General features: G+C 47.9%; 3 non-coding genes across 3 annotated transcripts; 2 read left to right on the top strand and 1 right to left on the bottom strand.

The window, feature by feature from the left end:
• Positions 1 to 1,445: 1,445 nt before the first annotated feature.
• trnak-cuu (transfer RNA lysine (anticodon CUU)) lies at positions 1,446 to 1,518 on the bottom strand. Its single transcript has one exon. It is a non-coding gene; the product is annotated as a tRNA-Lys (tRNA).
• Positions 1,519 to 3,873: 2,355 nt separating this feature from the next.
• Positions 3,874 to 3,945, top strand: trnae-uuc (transfer RNA glutamic acid (anticodon UUC)). The gene has a single exon. It is a non-coding gene; the product is annotated as a tRNA-Glu (tRNA).
• Positions 3,946 to 4,396: 451 nt separating this feature from the next.
• Positions 4,397 to 4,469, top strand: trnav-cac (transfer RNA valine (anticodon CAC)). The gene has a single exon. It is a non-coding gene; the product is annotated as a tRNA-Val (tRNA).
• The last annotated feature ends 8,070 nt before the right edge of the window (positions 4,470 to 12,539 follow it).

Here is a 12,539-nt window from a genome sequence, read left to right as displayed (position 1 = left end):
ACTCAGAGGATTTAAACATTTGCCTCAAAGAGACAGCACGTAACCTAGGCGGCATATTAGACACAAGGCTCTTAACAACTTGCATTGTTAAGTGCCTTGGGACAACCTTGTTGTGAAAGGCGCTATATAGAAATACATTGATTTGAACTGAATTGACAATGTAAAATGTTGTGTGTTGTTTGTTAAACAAGACTGTCTTTATTTATTATTATGCGTCAGATGAAGATCAGATCACATTTTAAGAGCCATTCATGTAGAAATCCAGATCATTCGTGTTTTAAAAGTCGCGGGAAAAGCGAAACGGGTGCTTTTCCTTTGTTGCGCAGACACACGACGACACCGTAGGCGGCAGGACTCGAAGCTTCGCGGGGAGACCCCGATGGCTTTCTAATCCATCGCCCTAACCACTCGGCCACGGCTGCAGCGCGCGCTGCTTTCTTGATACAGTCTAACATAGAGTGCCGGGCGGCGGTGGAAACCTTTTTCAAAGTCGCTTTTGGTTTAACAACAACAAAAAAAAATTTCACAAAATGCATGCTAGCAGACAAATGCGCCTCGGAGAACTTAAGGCTGGCTTCAAGTTGGAATGATAGTCTCCCCGTCCGGTCAGGAAAAGGGAACTTTGTTAGACAGAAAGAAGGAAGTAACAATAACGGAGAATTGTGTGCAAGGATTTTAGAAGCTGCGCAGCCCTGCAGTTTCAATAGCCCTTTTATTCGTGTTAGATGCTGGAATTGCCTTTTTTTGACGCTCTTACGAATGCGATGTCAACGAAAACAGAACAAAGCACAAAAAACCCTCAAGTCCTGCAGTTGGATAGTTGGATAGAATGCCGTTACGCGTCCAAGCCGTATTTTCAAGACGTGATTCCCTGAGTCCCAAAAATTTGTAAGTTCTTTGGATGATCTGTGGACCGATCTTTCACGATGAAGAATTCCTTAAGAAGAATAGATCTCGGCCCACCATCCCAATGCCTCCATCTCAAAACAGCAACCTCCCACTGCCCTTAGTCTGCAAGGCAGTCCTTTCAAGTGCGATGATGACGCCGGGACCTTCGTTGCCTATTGTACGAGCTGAACTTTTGTGCTCATCAATTCAACGCTCTTTCCATCAACTCATCTTGTCTTTTGACGCTTCGTGTTTTGTGCTCCTTTGACTATCGGCATATCGGGTGACTGCAAACACTGAAGTTCTTGCTTACGGAGTGTGGAACAGTGTTTTCAAGTGATCGCTGTTCTGTCATGTTGACGCCGAGTGAATCTTTCTTTGGCAACATGGGCAGGCTGACAGCAAAAGTAATGGCAAATTTCTTGACTTATTTCTGAATATGAATGTTCTTTAGAAAAGGGATGCGGCGTTGCTTCTCCCCCGTGTAAAGGTCACGCATTCCAGACGTGGTTATGAGCAAACAGTTGCCGCAAGTGTTTGAAAAGCGCAAGCAGCCATGCCCCGTGTGAGGATCAAACTCAGGACCTTCAGATAAAGAGACTGACGCGCTACCAACTACGCCAACGAGGCCAGCTGCAGTGCACAGCCGGAAAGTTTGCCTCATATGGATTTCAGTCGCCCGTTCCCTAATCTTCAGACGCCCTCTGCTGGATGTTGCATTTGCCTTTTGATCTCACCGATACTTTTTTGGTCTGTTTCTGTTGCGAGTCCGTTTTTCAGATCTCACCTAGCACAAGTCTCTCTGGCTGAAGTGGCCTCTCTGCTTCAGCATCGTGCCCTCACTCAGCCATTAAAAACGTCACTCGGACTTCTGACATGCTGACATGAAATGTCAAGAGAGAGTGGCGGAGACGCTTAAGGCAGAGAGAAGATGAAGAGGGGGCGTGGCTGCGAAATGATTGACAGCTGCATGACGCTCTCCATGCAAGGTGTGACCACAGGCTAAAGGACACCTTTCGGCACATCAAGCTCTAAGCACACACCTGGAGGACGTGGGAAACGATCCCGCTACCTCTCGCATGCAAAGCGAGCACTGTACCATGCAAGCTAACCCCCCTCGCTGGGGCTCATGCCTCGGTGTCGCCTAGTGCCGCTTGTTCCCCTCTTACCGGGTGCAGTTCACTGCCCTTCGTCTGCAAGGCAGTCGTGTAATTGCGGCTTTCTTGACTTATTGATGAAGGTCTGACTGGACGAGCGAATGACGCCTCTCCCCCGTCCTCAAGCTCGCTGACAGGATAAAATAGAAAGTGCTGCCATGGCTCATTTGTTTAGGGGTATGATTCTCACTTAGGGTGTGGGAGGTCCCGGGTTCAACTCCTGGCTGAGCCCTTGTGTGCTCTTTTTGTCCTCGTCCACAAGACTGGGAACTGATATCCACATCACCTTGCAGCATCTGCTTATGGCAAACGATGGAATGTGACTAATGACTGAACGAGCCTGGTGAATACTCATCACGTGGCACAATGAGAGCGTGCAGTCAGCTGTCCAAGGCAGCAACCTCATTGCTCGTTCAAAAGAACACGTACTGAAAACTCATCACCACTATGTCGTAAATGAGCACCGCAATCGCTTGTTGTCATGCGTCCTTACTTGGGAAATGCAGAAGCAAAAACTGCCCTCTCTCAGCCACCGAAACGTGTGCGGCTCGCCTTGCACTCTCTGCGCCTCGCATATTTATGGAGCTGTCTGCTCTTCTTTCTGTTGAAGTACGCAAGTTACGGGGCATACTGCAGACTATGATGTGCTCAATGACAGCTTTCAAGATTTGAAAACTATGAGCTTGATGGCTCAAGTCGAACGAATGTGGTTGTTACGCAATTGATGATCAAACGCACATATTCTAACGATTCGTGAGAGTATGTTCTAAAGGTCCTTGGCTCGATCCCGGGTTTCGGCATTTTGTTTCATCGCTCCCTTTGTTCCTCTCTCCAGCGCCCCCTGCCTAAAATGACGCGTCCCTTTCTCAGCCCGAAACGCAAGCGATACACCAGCAACAAACCCTACAGGTTTCCGTAGTGTAGTGGTTATCACGTTTGCCTAACATGTGAAAGGTCCCAGGTTCGAGACCGGGTGCAAACAGCCTCTTCTTGCACGCTCCTGCACTTCACAGAGGTCTTGAACCACCAGTCATTTGTTCCCAATGTATTTCCGGTGCCTTCATGCACTCTTGTACCAAACGCACGTTTTTTCTGTACCTGGAGCCGATCATTTGAAATTGGGCTGTGCCGACAGACCAAGACGAGCTCTGTCGGCTCAAAAGCAGCGCAACACCTGCGAGAACAACAGAAAGATTAGTACCCAGCGGGGGCCTCTTAGTGAGCCCAAAATCTAATCAAGAATCGACTCCAGCAACAGGGCTGGGCGCATTGTTCCATACTCCGACCACTCTTGGTGTAAACAGGTCCCTCCTGGTCTCTGCATGAAATGCACTTTCCTGCGTTTGCTTTGGTGTAACTGGCTTCCCCTGCATGGGCGAATGTGAAGAAGATCCTTAGTAAGTCATTGAAGAAACCCGAGAAGAGGTCGGAGTGGCCTCTGTCGTTCATCAACGATCCAGTCAGGCAGTACTCCTCTGTAAAGTGCCGTTCGTTCACATCGATTGGCTTTTTTTTGCCTTCATTCATGCAAGTAGTAAAAGCAGACGCCCCTATTCTGCCGTGACCCAGATTTGAACCAGGGTTGTTGCGGCCACAACGCAAAGTACTGACCACTATACGATCACGGCAAGTTACCGATACACACGTGGCAGGGCGGAAAAGGCTGTGCTCTCTTCGTGTGACATAAACGGAAAAGTCCTGACGTTGCATTTCAACTGAGTCCCAGTATACATCGACCCTTCGACACTTTGAGTGACAACTCTCTTGCGTGTTTTCTCATATTTATGTAGTTTGCTTGCATGATGCCGGGAACAGCAGGGTTGTTCGCTGCCATATGGTCTAGTGGTTAGGATTCCTGGTTTTCACCCAGGCGGCCCTGGTTCGACTCCCGGTATGGGAACGTGTCAATTTTGCCTCCTGCTTTCCAAAAGATCAGCACTGTGTACGAAGGAGCCGCATTAAAACTACTCAACGTGCAAAACGTGCGAGAAGAGGGGGCGCTTGTTTCCAGCCGAAACTTCTCGCGTGTGAGACGAGCTGACCATCGCTGCAGGAGGTGGGAGGGTCACTCTGGTAGACAGGGCTGACCTTCGGCAATAGGATATATACTCTCCAAGATGATATTTGCACTTTCTAGAGAGGCGATTTTCTCCACTTCAGTAGCCCGATTTCGTCGATTGCGTGGAGAGGGCTGTAGAATGTGGTGCCGTCTTTCCTGCTCCGTCCATGACAGGCGTGCTGGTCTCTGGAGAGAGAGCACGGTCCATCAGCGCACCCCAATAAAGGCACTGGAAGCAGCTGAATCGCATTGGCGAAGCTCAGCGCTGGGCCGCTGGGCACATCTGACCACAGTTTCCGTAGTGTAGTGGTTATCACGTTCGCCTCACACGCGAAAGGTCCCCGGATCGAAACCGGGCGGAAACAGACCAGACTTCTTCTGTCGCCACGCACAAAAGGGGATTGGGGATTCGCCTAGCGCTGTGATCGAACAGACCCCCTCACCTCTTAGTGTGGCGGGATCTGCACAGTGCATGTCGCAGCGCATCCTGCTTTCACTTCAATGCGCGTCCTGATGTACCCCGGTCTCCCGCGTGACAGGTGGGGACAGGTGACAGGTCCTATACTAACGAGGAAGACATCGCTCTCTCCGACCCCCGGCATCGTGTCCCGACCCAGCGTGCTGGAAGGCGACGCGTGCTGTGATTCCTTTACGGAGCAGAAATGACAACCGAGGAGCCGAGAGATCATTTCAGCATTTCGCGTCTGAACGGAAAACACAAACGACCAACTCGGAATGACTTGCTTTGGACGCTTTTCAAAGCGTTCTTTGTGCATGACGACTGCGCCGCCTAGCAGATGCAAATGGGTTCTACAACTTTGAAGTAGCAAATGGAAGAGGGCTAAGCCCCCTCTCTTTTAGCCCAGGTTCGATCTGTCTCCCAGAATCACCAGGGCGCACGCACACACACACACCCGTGCCGTTGAAATGCTCTGCTTCATTTCTAAGGGCAACTCAACATTCACTCCTACCCCGAGAACAGAAAAGACAGCGTCCGCAGCAACAACAGCTCAGGTCTCTGCACAGGAGCTAAGCTGCCCCCATCTCCTCTGCTCTGCTCTGCTCTGCGGCTCCTGCAGAGCGGAGTCCTGCCTGGAGCCGTGTTTGCAGGCGGCGGCTCCCCGCGCTCTGTCTGTGCGTCGTGTCCAAGAGCTCCTGGGAGGAAGAGAGAGCCCTCCCACTCGGGGGCTTTTCCACGGTCTGTGTGAGGAGGGGCGGTTGTGTCCAGTAGCTTATCTAGCGGAAGCCTGGGGCGGCGGAGAGCTGTGATCGTACAGACCTTGAGGTGTCACCTTTTTGTCTGCTTTCCCGCCCCCCCTCTGCCCAAGCTCTGCTCCAAAGTAGCCCGGCAACCCCTCACACCTGCACATGTCACAACCTAAGGTGTGGTCATGAGACACCCATGGGGTGTTGTTCTGTTCTTGCTAATTGTTTCCTGCCCGTCGCAGGCAGGAGTCCATGCGAGGAAGATGCGCTGGACAGAGCTCAGAGGGCGCAGCTGGGTGGCTTTCCTTCTGAGTGACGTTCCTGCAACACTCTCCCGCTCCTCTTGGTGCGCTCATGCCACAACACAGGAAGGCTGGAGCAGGTGGCTGTGCGCTCTGTGCACCGCCGAAATAGCTCAGCTGGAGGAGCGTTAGACTGAAGATCTAAAGGTCCCTGGTTGGATCCCGGGTTTCGGCATTTTGTTTCATCGCGCCCTTTGTTCCTCTCTCCAGTGCCCCCTGCCTAAAGTGACGCTTCCCTTTCTCAGCCCGAAACGCAAGCGAGACACCAGCAGCTGTCCCTACAGGTTTCCGTAGTGTATTGGCTATCACGTTCGCCTAACACGCGAAAGGTCCCCGGTTCGAGACCGGGCGGAAACAGCCTCGTTTTGCACGCTCCTGTACTTCACAGAGGTATTGAGCGACCGGTCATTTGTTCCCAATGTATTTCCGGTGCCTTCATGCACTCTTGTACCAAACGCACGTTCCTTCTGTACGCGGAGCCGATCATTTGCAATTGGGCTGTGCCGACAGACCAGGACGAGCTCTGTCGGCTCAAAAGCAGCGCAGGACCTGCAAGAACAACAGAAAGATTAGCATCCAGCGGGGGCTTCTTAGTGAGCCCAAGATCTCATCAAGAATCGGCTCCAGCAACAGGGCTGGGCGCATTGTTCCATTCTCCGACCACTCTCGGTGTAAACAAGTCCCTCCTGGTCTCTGCTTGAATTGCACTTTCCTGCGTTTGCTTTGGTGTAACTGGCTTCCCCTGCATGGGCGAATGTGAAGAAGATCCTTAGTAAGTCATTGAAGAAACCCGAGAAGAGGTCGGAGTGGATATGGACCATCAGTCATCAGTCCGCACTCCGGACTCTGAACTGTGTTGCTAGGTTAAAATTGATGACTTCTTGTATTTCAGTAGGCAACTGCCCTCTTGATTTCGGATTTAATTTCTTTATTACAGGGGCGCTTTTATGATGACAGAGTCATGTTCAGGTACTTTGCTTGATGGAGGAAGCTCATTTCGGACTCTGTGATCTGCTCACCTGGAAAGGTCTGCTGTACTACTACAAGAGAGAAGTAGAGTCTGGAAGAAGGGACAATTTTATGATGCTTTGGAAGGTAATGTTTTTTTTTTCTTTGAAATCGAAATGAATCAGAATAGCAGTGCAAAAGACAAACTCTTGGTTTGGTTTAAAGAGATATGGTTTTAAAACAGACAACATGTAGAAAACAGGTGTTTCTCACTTTTGGAAAAGAATGGACCGGGGGTAATATTTTACTAGTTGCAGGGCTGAGCTCACTGGGTTACAGTCCTGCAGTGTTACACCAGGTCCAGTGGCGCAATGGATAAGGCGTCTGATTACGAATCAGGAGATTGTAGGTTTGACTCCTACCTGGCTCGGGTCATTTTTAAACACATCGGGCTGCTCCCTAAGTAGTCTGTGCTACTTACTGCATTGTAATTGTACCCAGTAAGAAATTTCCTTCATGTAAATGAACTGCACCTGACAGCTTTAGAAAAACACCTGGGCTCAGTACGGTGCTGAGAGCTCAGCGTTGCTGTTCTAATTAGCACACACTGCATCGGCTATGAACCCGAACTTTTCAATTATTCCGATCAGTAAGTCAACACGTAGTCCACATGAAAGGAAGAAATATTCTCTTGTCTGTCTCTTGTTTTTATAGAACTGAATGTCCCTGACAATGTACTGTTAGTTTTAATTGAAGAATGGCATTTGTGTTCAAATATACCAGACAAGTTTACGTAACTGCTCGTGCGACACTCAGTTGTAATTAGTCAAGAAATAAAGTCGAACAACAGCTGCGGGTTTGATTCTGAACGTACAGATGCAGCCATTCAAAATGGGTGAGGTATTTCGCGGCATACCGCGACACGCCCACTGGGGTATCACGCGGTTCACGTGTGTCACGTGACTAACTATCCGGCGTCGCCTTGTAAAACCGCCAGGGGGAGCTTAACCTCTCATGTACAGCATTTGAGCCTTTAATTTTGAACTGTGTATTACAGCATGTTAATCATCAGTCATTAAAATGTTGGTATATTTTATGAAAGCAAGATTGCTCAGTTGGACAAAACCAACTGAGCTGTGCATCACACAGCTGCCAGCGCACCTCACCGTGCCAGGCCACCACTGCGTCACATAGCTGCAAGCGCACCTCACCGTGCCAGGCCACCACTGCATCATACAGCTGCCAGGGCACCTCACCGTGCCAGGCCACCACTGCGTCACAACACACAGCTGCCAGTGCACCTCTACATACCTGACCACCACTGCATCACACAGCTGCCAGCGCACCTCACCGTGCCAGGCCACCACTGCGTCACAACACACAGCTGCCAGTGCACCTCTACATACCCGACCACCACTGCATCACACAGCTGCCAGCGCACCTCACCGTGCCAGGCCACCACTGCGTCACAACACACAGCTGCCAGTGCACCTCTACATACCCGACCACCACTGCATCACACAGCTGCCAGCGCACCTCACCATGCCAGGCCACCACTGCGTCACAACACACAGCTGCCAGTGCACCTCTACATACCCGACCACCACTGCATCACACAGCTCCAGCGCACCTCACCGTGCCAGGCCACCACTGCATCACAACACACAGCTGCCAGTGCACCTCTACATACCCGACCACCACTGCGTCACACAGCTGCCAGCGCACCTCACCGTGCCAGGCCACCACTGCGTCACAACACACAGCTGCCAGTGCACCTCTACATACCCGACCACCACTGCATCACACAGCTTCCAGCGCACCTCACCGTGCCAGGCCACCACTGCGTCACAACACACAGCTGCCAGTGCACCTCTACATACCCGACCACCACTGCATCACACAGCTGCCAGGGCACCACACCGTGTCAGGCCACCACTGCGTCACAACACACAGCTGCCAGTGCACCTCTACATACCCGACCACCACTGCATCACACAGCTGCCAGCGCACCTCACCGTGTCAGGCCACCACTGCGTCACACATATTTCAGCGCCATATATTTCATGGATATTATGGAATATAATGGATGGATATCTTAGTTATCTTTCTAGTTCACAGGTTTGCATGCATAATTTAATTTTGAAAGCCACTGAGACATCAGGTACTACTGTTGTATTTATTAAAAAGAAACAAAACAAAAAACATACTAACAACTGTGCCATCCTACTCCTTAGTTAATACATTTTATTATTCATAAACAGTTAACATTGTTAGCAAAATATTTTGAATTATATTTAACCCTATTTTATCTTTAGTTTTGTATTTAACTTATTATATGATAGTCAGACTTAATGTATATTTGAACAATGAAAATATATTTTTGCAAGATTTTACATTAAGCACTTAAAATTAATATGGTTAATAATAGTAAACTGTAACATGCTGTAACAAGATCGGTTAAACTGCGAAGAAAATGCTTTCAGAGAAAATGTTTCAGGTGTGAAGAACATAGATGTCCAATGCAATTTCAACCAAACCTGTTCCCACACACCCTGCCCCCACTACCATTAGAATATACACAAACATTTTAGCGTTTCATTCTGAGCAGAAGACCCTCACACCTGAAGAGTGCTGGCTGTGACGAATTAAACCGGTTTTACAGGTTTCAATCACAGACCATGTGACATGGGACTCAGTAAACTAACACACAGCGCCACTGGATTTGATAATACCTAACCAAAATCCACAATATGGAAACAGAACCTGTGTAATTGTTGATAGATGATGTACTCGTAACATTTTTTCAAGACGAACTACAACATTTAAAAAATGACTTGTATGTACTTGATATCTCTAATCAATCCACGGGTCCCAGCACAAAACGAAACTAAAACGCATACCGTTTCGCGCTTCTTATTAGTTGCTCAAAAGTAATTTGACCGTATGAAATGCATAATATAAACCTAGAAACATATACGTGAGCAGTACTTAAGCACTGTAGTATCGGTGTTAAGACATACCTCTCAAATACTGTAAATCAAGTTAAAAATATCTCAAGACCGATTCTGGTCGTTATGAAACCATGTTTCGTGTATGTTTTCTTTTTCATCTTGAAATAACTCATTTCTAAATACCTTTTTCACTGTTAACATCTTGCAGCAACTTTGTGACAAAATATACACTCTGACAGTTCATCCTGCTACCAACATTAAATAAAACAAATCTTAAGATTTCTATATTTATGTCTTTATTTAGTGGTTTCATTAGTGACAAAGGCTAAACTTTCTTGGAAAAATGTATTTTATGTGTTGCGGAAAAAACTGACTTGCTTTAACAAAATATGTTTACAAATCCTTTCACCTGGCATTTTCGTAGTTAGAAATTATGGAACGCTCTGTTAAAAGCAAGGGAGTTTTTATGTCCGTTGCAGTTCTTTTGCAACATGAATATAATTATATCGTTATTAATTTCTTGAGATACGCGATTCCATATTATATTCCCTTTTAATCAAATTCTAAAAGTATGCTTGTTGACTCCGGTATCACGTTAGTTAAAGACTTCGAAGCTTACAATGTTTAGGGAGAAATGGAATACTGGTGTGTATTTTTTTCTTTAAAGTACCAAGACCAGCTATATACTGTATGTTTACGTTCCAAAATTAATATCGTTTATGGCCTTCACACGCGTTACAGTATGCTCCTATTCTTTTTATGCTCAGCTACTAAGATTTCCCTTCAGTGGTAAAATTCAATATCTACAATGGGCACAGTAAAGACGTTTACAGTAAGTCTTTCTACGACAGACCAACGGACCACGAGTGCCCCTGTCGGTCAACCAATCACGCACCGCGTGACCGGCCTTTGACCGGTAGGCGGTCAAAGGTCTTTTCTAGGTCTACACTTAAAATGCACAGAGGGAGGGAGCGATCCTCTGAGTACAGACAGACATCCCTCAACAAGGCCAGGTTGTCGCTCATCAGGCGTCCTGCTATCCCACAAGTCTGTTCTTTCCCTACCAGTGAGGCCACTACATTTTGTAGGCGCAGGAAAAGGGCTTTGGACAGGATCTTAGTGTCCACGCCTAACAGGCTGAGGGGTCTCCAGTTCTTTATGTCATTCTTTGCTCCTTTCTTAAACAAGAGAGAGATAGTGCCTTCTCTTAAGGAGTCAGGTAGCAATTCTGTCTTATAGCTTTCCTCGAATAGGAGCAGTAGCGGATCCTGAAGCAGATCCCAAAAGGTGCAATACATTTCTTTAGGGAGCCCGTCAGCACCCGGAGTTTTCCCCTGCTGTAAGCTCTCCATAGCCTGTCTCAGCTCTTCTACTGTCAAATCCCTCTCAAGTACTTCCCTATCTTCTTCACTCAAAACGTTTTCTAGCTTTGAGGTAAAAAAATGAATTTCTTCATCCTTTACCTCTGTAGAGCTGTACAGTCTTGAGTAGAAGGCCTCGGTGCAGGAGAGGATAGCACTCAAAACGTTTTCTAGCTTTGAGGTAAAAAAATGAATTTCTTCATCCTTTACCTCTGTAGAGCTGTACAGTCTTGAGTAGAAGGCCTCGGTGCAGGAGAGGATAGCACTCGGCTCTGTTCTCTCTCGTCCCTCCTCATCAACTACACTTTCCATGACAGACTTGGAGCCTACCACTTTCCTGAAAAAGAAGCGAGTACACTTCTTATTTTCTTCCAAGAACTGCACTCTGCTTCTTAACAGCACTCCTCGACTACTTTCTTCGACTATGCTCCGGATGTCCTTTTTTAAAAGGGTGATATCCTCGAGCACATCGAAGCCACTGTGCAGCATCGTGTAGAGACGCTGCAGCTGCCTCTGTTTCCTGGCTAGCACTCCTCTCTGTCTGGCAGCAGCCTTCCTTCCCTCAGCCATGAAAAAGGCCTTTGTCCTCATCTTCACCTCCTCCCACCACTCTCCTACTGACCCGTACAGACACTGCAAGGACAGCCACTGTGATAGTTTCTCCTTGTAGCGGGATACTACCCCCTCGTTCTCTAGCAGCTTTGTGTTGAGTTTCCAGAGGCCTGGGCCAAAGACAGTCCTGCCCTGGAGTTCCACTCTACACCCTAAAGCCTGATGATCTGAGAAGAAGACAGGCTGAAGAGTGACCCCAACAACTTTCACTCTCTCTGAGACAAAGCAATAGTCAATTCTGGAGCTGCTATTCCTCCCTGACCATGTATATCCTGCTGTTGTGGGATATATACATCTATATGTGTCTGAGAGTTTAAAGTCTTGAACTAAGTTTTGCAGGGCCAGTGAGCTGGAATCCAATTTTATCGGAGAGCTAGACTGCCTGTCTGTGTGCTCTAAGATACAATTAAAATCCCCTCCCACTATCACGTCTGTGCTACTTAACAATAGGGGAGAGAGTGCCTTGAGTAGCTCCACCCTTCCTCCCACGTCAGTAGGACAATACACATTGATTAGCCGCAGGTTAACGGTCCCCCATTCCACATCCACACACAGCAACCTGCCATCTATGACCCTCTGAATACTTTTCAATTTGAAAGCCCATCCTTTGAAAAGAATGGCCACGCCAGAGGCTCTGTTGTTATTGTCCCCTGACCAAACAGAAGGCCCTTTATCCCACCTATCTTCAAAGCTTTTATTGATAGGCTATTGATAAGCTCTCTTGATAGGCTAAAGCACACTCCTGCAACATCAACACATCTCCCTCTCTCTGCTGGAGGTAATCAAAGACACACTGGCATTTAACTCTGTCATTGATACCTCTGGTGTTAAGAGAAATTATGTTTAGAGCCATATTACATAAGAAAGTGGAACCAGTCTTTACAAAACACATTTCTCTTCGGTCTCACCTGTTACCTTCTCTTTTTCTTTTTCTTCTTACCAATTTCCTGCCAGCCATCCTCTGAATGAGCCTTCATCAGGGTGGCAGCAGTAAAAGCGTTCACGGAGTCCATTTCAAGGAAGGGGGCAGAAGGAGGGGTGGAGGGGTTCCAGCT

Source organism: Lepisosteus platostomus, unplaced genomic scaffold, assembly GCF_059453375.1.
Source record: "Lepisosteus platostomus isolate fLepPlt1 unplaced genomic scaffold, fLepPlt1.hap1 Scaffold_72_H1, whole genome shotgun sequence".
Classification (NCBI taxonomy): Eukaryota; Metazoa; Chordata; class Actinopteri; order Semionotiformes; family Lepisosteidae; genus Lepisosteus; species Lepisosteus platostomus.
Note: the sequence above shows the minus strand (reverse complement) of the source record. Positions and strands in the feature narration are given on the sequence as shown.